The sequence below is a fragment of the Lycium barbarum genome, chromosome 1 (assembly GCF_019175385.1).
Source record: "Lycium barbarum isolate Lr01 chromosome 1, ASM1917538v2, whole genome shotgun sequence".
In the NCBI taxonomy this organism is placed as follows: domain Eukaryota; kingdom Viridiplantae; phylum Streptophyta; class Magnoliopsida; order Solanales; family Solanaceae; genus Lycium; species Lycium barbarum.
In genome coordinates, this window is record NC_083337.1 from 136,699,005 (window position 1) to 136,710,252 (window position 11,248).

An 11,248-nucleotide genomic window follows, 5' to 3' on the forward strand; every position below is an offset into this window, starting at 1 on the left:
CTTGCCTGATCACCTCTCCCCAATACTTCTTCGGCCTACCTCTACATGTCTTCCAACCCTCTAACGCCAGCCTCTCACACCTCCTCACCGGAGCATCTGTGCCTCTCATCTGGACATGTCCAATGTAACAACTGTTTGGTCGTTATGGTGTTTTTGACTCATTTACACCCGTTGACTTTTCCACGAGTCCTATGAGTTCAATTTTGACCCGCAGGGATGGGTGGTACTGTTTCGAGATGATCGGGCGAGTTTTAGTGTGACTTTTGAAAATTTAAGCCTTAAAGTGAAAAATGTTTGACCTACAGTCGACTTTTAGGTAAACGGACCTTTTTCGAAACTTCATAGATTCCGAGAGGTCTGGATGGTCATTTGTGACTTGGCAGGTATTTAGTTCGGTTCCCAAGGCACTCGGGAGCGTTTTGGGTTATTGATTGAGAAGTTGGTCTTAGGCCATCGGGGGTTGACTTGGTCAAATAGACCTCCGTTGGGAATTTCGAGGGCGCGGGTAAGTTCGTATTGCGTTTTTATGTATGTTACCTAAGTGTTGTCGGCCTATGATGCCACTCAATATGTGTTGTTTGTACTGATGCTATCTTGCTACACTCTTTTTCGGGGTGTAGAGTTTGAGATAGGTTTCATTTTTACTTCCCCAAACTGATTTCTGAGGCAGACTTGCGAGTATTCTAGGGGGAGCATATGATGGCCGCTACCCGGAGACTCTTCTATTTTACTGTCTTTATTTCCTATTCAGAGACAAATTTGTTATTTTGAGACTTTCATACTTGAGACATATCATTTAGTTCTCTTGTACTATTCAGAGTAGATCTGGGGGTTGCATTTATGATTTTCGTACTTTATGTATATTAGTATGACTATGACTTATGATTCCGCTTTTCCCTTATTCCTTATTGTATGGAGTAACAATCGGATAAGGGTTCTCCTACCGAGATGGGAAAAGGTAGGTGCCCGTGCAACATAGTAAATTGGGTCTTGACAAGTTGGTATCAAAGCCATAGGTTACACGGTTTATAAGTACTACAGCATGTCTAGTAGAGTCTTGCAGATCGGTATAATGAGCTCCGTACTTATCTGCGAAAGGCTATGAGATATTTAGGAAACTTTCAATTCTTTCTTTCCTTCATGCTACTTCATTCGAATTGGTATCTGGTCGATTCCAATTGGTATCTGAATGTCTTTATCTTAATCGCCCACGGAGGGTGGAATTCGTACTTAAATTCTTATGCAATCGGTTTCGTTATGACGTGGCTTGGTATGGTACGAGATGTGTCATCTTGATTCGGACGCGTGACCAAGTTCAGTTTCTAGCTATAGCTTGAGGTTTTAGTTGTGTGGGATCGTGGTCAATACTCATTTATTGCAGGGGTTTCTTGAGAAATGAGAAAGATGGTACAAAGAGTTAAATGATCTCCATGTTTTCATTGTTCGGTTGTTCGGAAGAGGTAAAAGTTCATTTATTGCTTAACAAAAGTGATTTATTCGATGATATGATTGGTTATGGGAAAAGTTTCAACTTCATCGGGGGATTATAGTGGTTTGCATGGCACGGGTTTACCAATGGCATGTCTATGATTCATCAGTAGTAGGGTACTAGATGTCGATATATGGGGACGAGTGTAAGTTCGATAAGGATCATCAAATTTGGTAAAAGTATAGTGACCGCGTGTAATAAAGAAGAGAGGTTGAGGATAAGAACATAAAGGATGACATTTAGGGAAAAACGAGTAGCAAAGTATGATTTCTATGGGTTTATTGGTAAGAGTACCTTGTGTTATGCGAGGGAGAAGCAAGGAAGAGAATTGGGATAGATCACTCTCCGCTATTAGGAAGGAAAAAATTAGTATCTGCCGTGTTTGTCAAGATAAGGTTGCAATTATAACGAGAGTAGATTCCATATTTAGTCATGAAAAGTTAAGTTGGTCTTCGACGTGACTATATGGTAGAGGTTTGCTGGTTCTTCCAGGAAAGTGATTATTGGTTCTAAATCAGAAAACAAGGTTACTTGCCGTGTTTAGAGGAACGATAAGGAGATCGTGGGATCAAGAGCTAGTCGATTTGAGGATTATGTTACGATCATGCATGGTAAAATAGATATAAGGGTTCAATGTTGAGTTGGTATGTGTGGGCCAGTGGGAGACAGTGGTTGATTAATAAAATGACTCTAGTGTTGGGAAAGTGTAAAGTTTTAGTACTCAAGGGGCTATCGGGTGTTGCATCTAATATTGGATTAGGGTTGAGAGATTTGCACCTGTTGTGTTAGTTTCGGCTAGTTCCTACTATTACTGGTGTTGCTACTCGGCTGAGTTGATCAAATGAAAGGGATAATCGCGTGAATGGTTAGGGGTGTTCTGGTTCGGCAATTGGGACGTTCAAAGTGGTAAATCAATAATAAAGTTTGAATAAATTCGAGTTGTGGAGAATATTTTGAAATTTAAGATAGGGGAATTTGAGCAAAGGCACCTTGGTAGAGATACGTGGGGACATTAGTAGGACTGTGTACGTGATACGCTGGATTTAGAGAGTATTCAGTTTTAGAGTTGAGTGAGTTAAGGGAACTCTAGTGGGTAGAGTGTGTGGTACATTACTATCTCCAGGATTGACTCGGATAGTTTGCAAGACTTATGATTATGCAGTATTCTATTGTGTGGGTTCGGGAAATGGTTAAACGGTGACGATGATTGTGGTCTGATTGAAATTGAGGAATTGAAGAGTCAAGAAAAGGTATAGTTGATCGAAAATCAGTAAGAACAAGTTACATCTTCGGGATTACTTGGATCAATATAGGTTATGGGGAGGTTTTGCATATTTCAGATGAAGTGTGACCGTGAGTACACTTAAAGAAAAGAGTCTACAGAAAAGGATTAAGTGATATGATGAAATTCCGTGAGGTTTCGTGATCGGCGACTAGTAAGAAGAATTTAAAGTAACCGACATGTTAAGGTTTATAGGAAGTGGCTGGTGTGGTACACTGTTTGAGAGTTTCATAACACTCCACAGTGAATGAGTTAGTGTGGTTTTAAGAGAAAGGATTTTGTGAAAATTCCTATTATGTGAGGGCTAGAGTTATATTCTCGAGATAGGATCGTATTCGTGGTAAGTGTTTTATGTTACGAGTAATATTGACTGGATATCTTGGGCGAATACTTTTGGATATTAAGGACTCAAAAAAAGGTTGTGCTGTTTCGAGGAACATTTATGGGACCTATTGGTCGCTTTAGGGATATGGTTATATCGAATCAGAGAGTTTTGGTGAAAGCAGCTCTTTTATTCGGGTATCAGTTGTTAGAGGAACTTGAGTATGAAAGTATAGGAATTGGGCCTTTTAGCTAAGTTAGAGGGGGCTTGACTGATAAGGTAGGAGGGCAATGATTGTGGCGTACCTCGTGTCGTGGAGGATTTCGTGTTGCTATGGTAATGATTTCCTGGTTACCGTCCGCTTTCATTCTCTCTTTCTTCGTTTGAGGACGAATGATTGTTTAACCGGTATCTGATGTAATGATCCGTTTGGTGGTTATAGTGTTTTTGACCCATTTACACCCGTTGACTTTTCCCTGAGTCCTATGAGTTCATTTTGACCCGCGGGGATAGGTGGTACGGTTCCTGAGATAATCGAATGAGTTTTAGTGTGACTTTTGACAATTTGAGCCTTAAAGTGAAAAATATTTGACCCACAGTTGACTTCTGGGTAAACGAACCTTTTTTGGAACTTTGTCGATTTTGAGAGTTTCGGATGGTCGTTTGTGACTTAGTAAGGTATTCGGTTCGGTTCCTAAGGTACTCGAGAGCATTTTGAGTTATTGGTTGGAAAGTTGGTCTTAGGCCATTAGGGGTTGACTTGGTCAAATAGACCTCCGTTGGGAATTCTGAGGGCACGGGTGAGTTCGTATCGCTTTTTTATGTATGTTACCTAAGTGTTGTAGGCCTATGATGCCTACTCAGTACGTGTTGTTTATATTGATCCTACCCTGCTACACTCCTTTTCGGGGTGTAGAGTTTGAGAGAGGTTCCATTTTCACTTTCCGAGATTGATTTCTGAGGTAGACTTACGAGTATTCTAAGGTGATCATTTGATGGCCGATACCTAATGACTCTTCTATTTTACTGTTTTTATTTCCTATTCAGAGACAGATTTGTTATTTTGAGACTTGTATATTCGAGACATATCATTTAGTGCTCTTGTATTATTCAGACCAATCTAGGGGTTATATTTATGGTTTCCGCACTTTACGTATATTAGTACGCTTAAGACTTATGATTCCGTATTTTTTTAATTCCTTATTGTATGGAGTAATGATTGGATCAGGGTTCCCCTACTGAGGTGGGAAAGGGTAGGTGTCCGCGCGACTTAGTAAATTGGATCGTGACATCCGAACTATCTCAGTCTCGCTTTCCGCATCTTGTCTGCCACAGAGGCAACTCCACCCTTGTCCCGAATCCCTGACTATATCTTTCCTAGTAAGATCACACATCCATCTCAACATCCTCATTTCTGCAACTTTCATGTTCTAAATATGAGATTTCTTAATGTAACGACCCGTTTGATCGTTATAGTCTTTCCGACATTTTTGCCCTTTTCCGAGCTTGATTAGCTCACTTTTGACCCCGAGGTGTCTAGATCGGATTCGGGCAACTTTTTGGTGAAATTGGTCTTAAAGTGAAAAATAGTTGACCAAAAGTTGACTTTTGGGTAAACCGATCTTTTTCGGAATTCCATCGATTCCGAGAGGTTCGGATAGTCATTTAGAATTTGTGTGTGTATTTGGTTTCGTTCCCAATGCACTCGAATGCATTTTTGGACTTGGGTTGGGAAATTGGAATTAAGGCATTGGGGGTTGACTCGGTCAACGAGACCTCCGTTGGGAATTCTGAGGCCACGAGCGCGTTCGTATCATGTTTTTATGTGTGTCTATGTGTGTGGTATGTGAGCAGATGGCCTCGGGAATTAGTCAGAAAATCGGGTTGAATTGTGGAATTGGGTGGATTTTCTGATGTTTGGTGCCCGCTTTGGCGGCACCAGCACCGCTGCAGTGGTACCACTAGAACGATCACCCTGCCGCTGTAGCGGTAGCCATTTGGGCTTGACCGCTGAAGCAGTCAAGGTACCACTGGAGCGGCTCCGTTGGGGCGGTCCTAGTGTCGCTAAAGCAGGTGACGGACAGTGAGTATAATTAATGAAGTGTTAAAAGCCTTTAGTCCCTCATTTATTTCCATTTCGAAATTAGAGCTTTTGGGGACTGTTCTTGGAGATATTTGGAGAAAACTCTTGGAGGTAAATCTTGCTAATCCTTTTACTTTTTCATTAATCTTAATCATCATAGATTACTCTTTTCCTTAGTAATTCCATAGTAATGGAAGATAAAAGTGGAGATAATGGATGTTCTATCTAGGCTTATTAATGGTAAAATTGATGGGGTTTATGCTAGTTTTTCATGAATCTAAGCTTAATAATCATATATCTTCCATTTCTAGTATTGAATTTCTGAATCAAAGAGTTAGGGTTTACACCCAAATTGGGGGTTTTGCTTCAAATTCAAAATTGGATAAATCTATAAGTTAACTTAGCAATTAGTGGTTGAGTTATGATCACCTAGTGCTTAATTTGAAATTTTGCTTTCGAATTTCCCGTTTTGACCTTGTGGGCCCCGTTTCCCCAAATTCTAGGGTTGGATTTGACCTAAATTGAATGGTAGCACTATTAGTATCATTCTTCATGATTTCTAATCTAGATTTCGATTATGCTTAGACTACTTTGGTTCTGAGGCTCAGCGGAAAGGCAAGGCAAAAGAGTGAGTTGTTGGTGTTGCCTAGGGTTGGATTTGACCTAAATTGAATGGTAGCACTATTAGTATCATTCTTCATGATTTCTAATCTAGATTTCGATTATGCTTAGACTACTTTGGTTCTGAGACTCAACGGAAAGGCAAGGCAAATGAGTGAGTTGTTGGTGATGCGGTTCGACCATCCAAGTAGGTTATGGCTTACCTTTGGTGAGACTTCACATAACGAAACACATATTTAGATTATATCGTCGGAGAAAGTATGTGAATCTTCGGGTATGAAGATGGGTTGGATATTATCTTAGGTTGGGCCCTGTTGTGTGTTTGGGACTAGCCATCCCGTTGTGTTGTGATTGTTTGTTCTATAGTGTTGGCTTGATGCCACGTGTTGTTAGTAGATATTGGCATCTGTTATTCCTTCTTGATTATGATATTGTTGGCATACCCGCTGTTGGTAATTTTGATTCGGATATATTGTTTGCGTACCCACTGTTGGTACTTGTGATTCAGATATATTGTTGGCATACCCATTGTTGGTACTTGTGATATTAAGCATGATTATTGATGTGGATACATGCCTTGCACGCACTCTCATTCTTCATGATATATTATTGAGATACCGATGGTACTTGATAAAACACTGTGATAAGTTCGACTCGATTTTTACTTGAGTGATGTGAGAGTCCGATATTCGATGTTCATTCCGGAATCGTGGATTAAGTGAGTGCATGGAATCCGTGGGTCCCCCAGGGTGGTGCCGGTGAGAACTCCCCTGTGGCCAAAGATTCGGGGTCCCGTCTGTCTGTTGGGCAAAGATCCGGGATGGGTGGCACTTAAACTTCGCGAGTCACCTTGGGTTGTGCTACCGAGATGTCGATATTTTCGTCCGGAGTACATGTGTACAACATTTGCATGGCATTGCATTGCATCCATATATTATTGCATTGCATTGTATCATGGCTTACATTAAGATGTTTGGGTATGTACTTGTGATGTTGGCTTCGGACTTGATATATTGAGACTTGGCACATTTGGGATTAGATGCTCTACTTAGGCAATGACGCATACTTGGCTTCGAATATGTTTGATTTATACTTGTTGGTTTATCTTTCTACCTGGCTTTATTATCTGAATTGTGTTAACTATGCTTAGTCGGCCGATGATACCTACCAGTACTGTTGTTTTGTACTGACCTGCACTTGCTGCATTCCTTTATGAATGCAGTGTATCAGGTTGGATCTGCTTCCGTTTCACGTGGCTAATAGTCGCTTCAGCATTGGCACCGAGTTTCCAGGATAAGCATGGCCGTTCACTGCATTGGATACTCTTCTATTATTATGTCCTATTTCTATTCAGAGACATAGACAGTTTATTTATTATTATTCTAGACATGTATTTATTCCTTTTAGATGCTCTTGTATTACTCAGACTAGACCATGAGGGTATTATTATTATTGTTCTGCATTATCTTTACTATATATATCTATCGTGAGACTTACCGAATATTTATTCTTTCCTCTTACTCGACTATTTATTTATGTCTTAATTTATTGTTGGGCGAGGTAGAAAAGGTAAGTGCCCGCGTGACTTAGGCAAATTAGGTCGTGACACTTAACTGGACAACACTCCACCCACGCAATTGAGTCAGTCTAACCACTACTCTGTAAAACTTACCTTCAAGTCTTGGTGGCACCTTCGTATCACACTGGACCCCAGATGCGAGCCTCTATCCTAACCACTCTGTCCCAATATGGTGTGACATCCTCATTAATCTCCCAATTACCTTGGATTATAGCCCCCAGGTACTTGAAACTCTCTCTCTCCTTGGTACGACTTGTGAGTCCAGTCTCACTTCCACATCCGTATCACTTGTCTCCGCACTGAACTTGCACTCTACGTAAGAAAGAAAGAAAGATTTTTAAAATTTCTGATCTAAAACAAACCTTAAACATTTGTGTGAATATAATCGTTTGATTAAGGATAAAAGGGAAAATTTAAAATTAAATTCTTTCTAATTATAGAAATGTGACATTATTTTTATAACATACTTATTAAAAAAGAAAAGCATGCCACATAAATTGAAAGGGAAGGAGTACTTCTTTTTTTTTTTATCAAGTATCCATCTCAATGAGATGGACCTGTATTATAACCCGAAAAGATTACAAGAGAGGGAGAAAATCTCCCTGAACCTATAGAGAATGGAACAAGCTCCATTCTTCTAAGACTGTAGGATTTCCTAGTAAGTTCACAAAAAAGGTGAAGTTTGAGAGGTACACAACATACCTCTTCTATACACTCATATACAATCAAGGGACATCAAAGTTATAAATTCTATACATGTCCCTATCCAAAAATATGGATCCTTTGCGTGTACAAATCCTAAATGATGGGAAATGCATTCTGTCCATATTAATACACCCTCTAATTTCTTTAGGAAGATCTTGAAATCTGGTGAAGTGAATTTTACCATTGGAATGTAAACCCAAGTTTGCTAGCTTGTCTGCACTAGTGTTTCCCTCCTTGTAGCAGTGCTGAATCTTCCATCCCTCCAGTTTTTTGAGACTATCATTAATAATATCCCATAAGTTCCATGGTGGATTAGTCTTGTTCTTGATCCAATCAACAACTAGTTTGGAATCACATTCAATCTCGACCTTCTTGATTCTTTCCTGAATACACCAGTCAATACCAATCTTGAGTTCCGTTGCTTCTGCCATGTTGTTAGTATTTTGGCCGAAAGCAACAACATATGCATCTAACAGATGACCATTACCATCAGTAATGATCCCACCACCCCCACACAGGCCCGGATTGTTTTTTGAACAACCATCAGAATTGAGTTTTACAAATTCAAGCCTTGGACATTTCCATACAACAAAAGTAGAAACAGAATGGTATTTCACATGATCCATCAATTTTCTATAGACTTCCCAGCTCAAGAATGGGATAATAATAGGAAACTTCTTGTGGGAAATCAAAATAAGCTACTGGTGAGTTTGTTGAATAATTCTGTTGGGTTTTATGGCCTTATTCTCATACCTACTCTTGCACCTTGCTTTCCAAATTTTCCATACAAGAATAGCTGATATGCATTGTAAAGCCAAAGCATGAAGAGGATTATATTCTTTTGTTATCCATCAGAGTGTCAGTTCATTGTCTGCGAGAGTAATTCCTTTGAATGATTCCACAAAATTGGTTAAAGTGTGCACAAACCTCTCTGCTACTCATACTTGTGTAGAACAAGTGTTCTTCATTTTCCTGAACATTCACAAGGTTAGTGCAACAAGATCTTATTGAAGGGACACTGACACCAATCCTTCCAAGATTCAAGTCAACAACTACTTTCTTTTTGAAACCCCTACATAAGAAAAAAGAAACGTTAAAAGGGAGATTTTTGTTCCAAATCTATTTTTTAAACAAGGAAGGATTATGACAGTTCCTTAAAGACTTTAGGTAGATTTGCAAGTAAATTTACCATCTGAATTAGGAGTCCATATAGGAGTATTCTTTATATCAGTAAATTTAAAAGTAATTCTGATGATGGTTGAAACTATAATAAGAGGACGAATTCAAAGAAGTTTTTGCATATTCCATCCATTATCAAGAAAGTAGTCAGAAACCTGACCTCTGACTGACGTGGAAGCCAAGGCAAATTGAGCCAGTTTTCCTAGCCAGTTCAATTATCCCACCAGAAATTAGAATTACCTTTATTGAGCTTCCACAGGATAAGATGATCAATCTTGATTCTTACCTGCATCATTCTCCTCCAGCAATGGGATTGGTTGTAGTTCCATTTTCTGGCTACTGGATGGATTCTACTAGCTTATGTAGTATTTAGGAATTCATTCCAAAGGAAAGTTTTAGTCCTAAATTGCCACCACAACTTAGCCCCAAAACTATCAGCAATGTGTTGTATAGATCTTACACCAATGTCCCCTTCCTCAGTTGGATAACACATCTTTTGCCAAGCCACCCAATGATGCTTCAACTTTTCATCTTTAGTTCCCCACAAAAAATTAGCAAAACTTTTCTCAATGTGTTTCATAATTCCCTTGGGAGGTAGACATATAAACAGTAGATGAATTAACATAGCAGAGAGGACATGCTTGATTAAATCTTTCCTCCAGTAGATAATAAGTTGCAGTTCCAAGCTCCTAATCTCTTTAGAATTCTGGTTGCCATATCTGTGAAGTATTCAATCTTTCTTCTTCCAAGTATAAGGGGGCATCCCAAATAATTGATAGGAAAATCCTTCCTTTGTACCTGCAAAATATTAGCAACTATATTAGTTCTTTTAGGAGAAGCATTGCTAGAAATTAGGAAACAACTCTTGTCTCTGTTGATCAGATGCCCTGAATTACTCACATAGTTATGCAAGCACTCCATTACTTTGTTCAAAGGGTAATATTTTCTTGCACGAAATACAATTAGATCATCGGCATAAGATAAGTGGTTGAAATTAGGTCCACTAGCTTGCATTGCAAAGCCAATGAATTTTGGATCATTTTAAAGGTTATTGAGCATCCTGGATAATGCTTCTACTGCAATAATAAACAGAGAGGGTAAAATGGGATCCCCTTGCTTTGTCCCTCTCTAAGACTTGTAGAAACCATGTCTTTTACCATTAATCAAGATAGTATACCACATGTTAGAGATCAGATTCCAAATGTTATGAATCCATTCCTCACAAAACCCCATCTTTCTCATAAGAACACAGATCAAATTCCAAGAAATCATATGCTTTGTTAATATCCATCTTGAACACCACATTTTCACCCTTGTTAGGATTTCTAATATCATGAATGATCTCCTGTGCAAGCAGCATATTTTCCCCAATAGTTCTTCCTTTCACAAAACCACATTAATTGGGAGAGATAATTTTAGGGATGATCTTAGCCAATCTATTATTCATAACCTTAGAGACAATCTTCTGAGTTACATTGTTGAGGCTAATTGATCTGAACTCAAAAAAGGACTGAGGAGAATCTACTTTAGAAAGTAATACCAAACAAGTACTAGTGAAGAATTTAGGCATAAGAAAGCCATTGAAGACAACCTTAACCATTTTAAGCATATCACTACCTATAATATCCGAGGTGTTCTGGAAGAAAAGACTACTGTAACCATCTGGTCTAGGAGAACTATTGGGATTGATATCAAACATTGCATCTCTAACTTCTTGGAGAGTAGAGTACTCATCAGGTTCAAGTTATTTTCATGAGTGACTAAGCTGCGGATATGGTCCGGAATGCTCAGATCAATGTCAATTCTATCTTGAGAAAACAGTTGTTGATAGAAAGAAGCAACAGACAAACCAATGTCTTGATTACCTTGGATCCATAACCCTCCATCAAGAACTCTATGCATATGAATATGGTGTCTTATCCCTTTCACAATAGAATGAAAGTATTTTGTGTTTTGATCACCTTCTAGTTATCATTTGAGATTAGCCT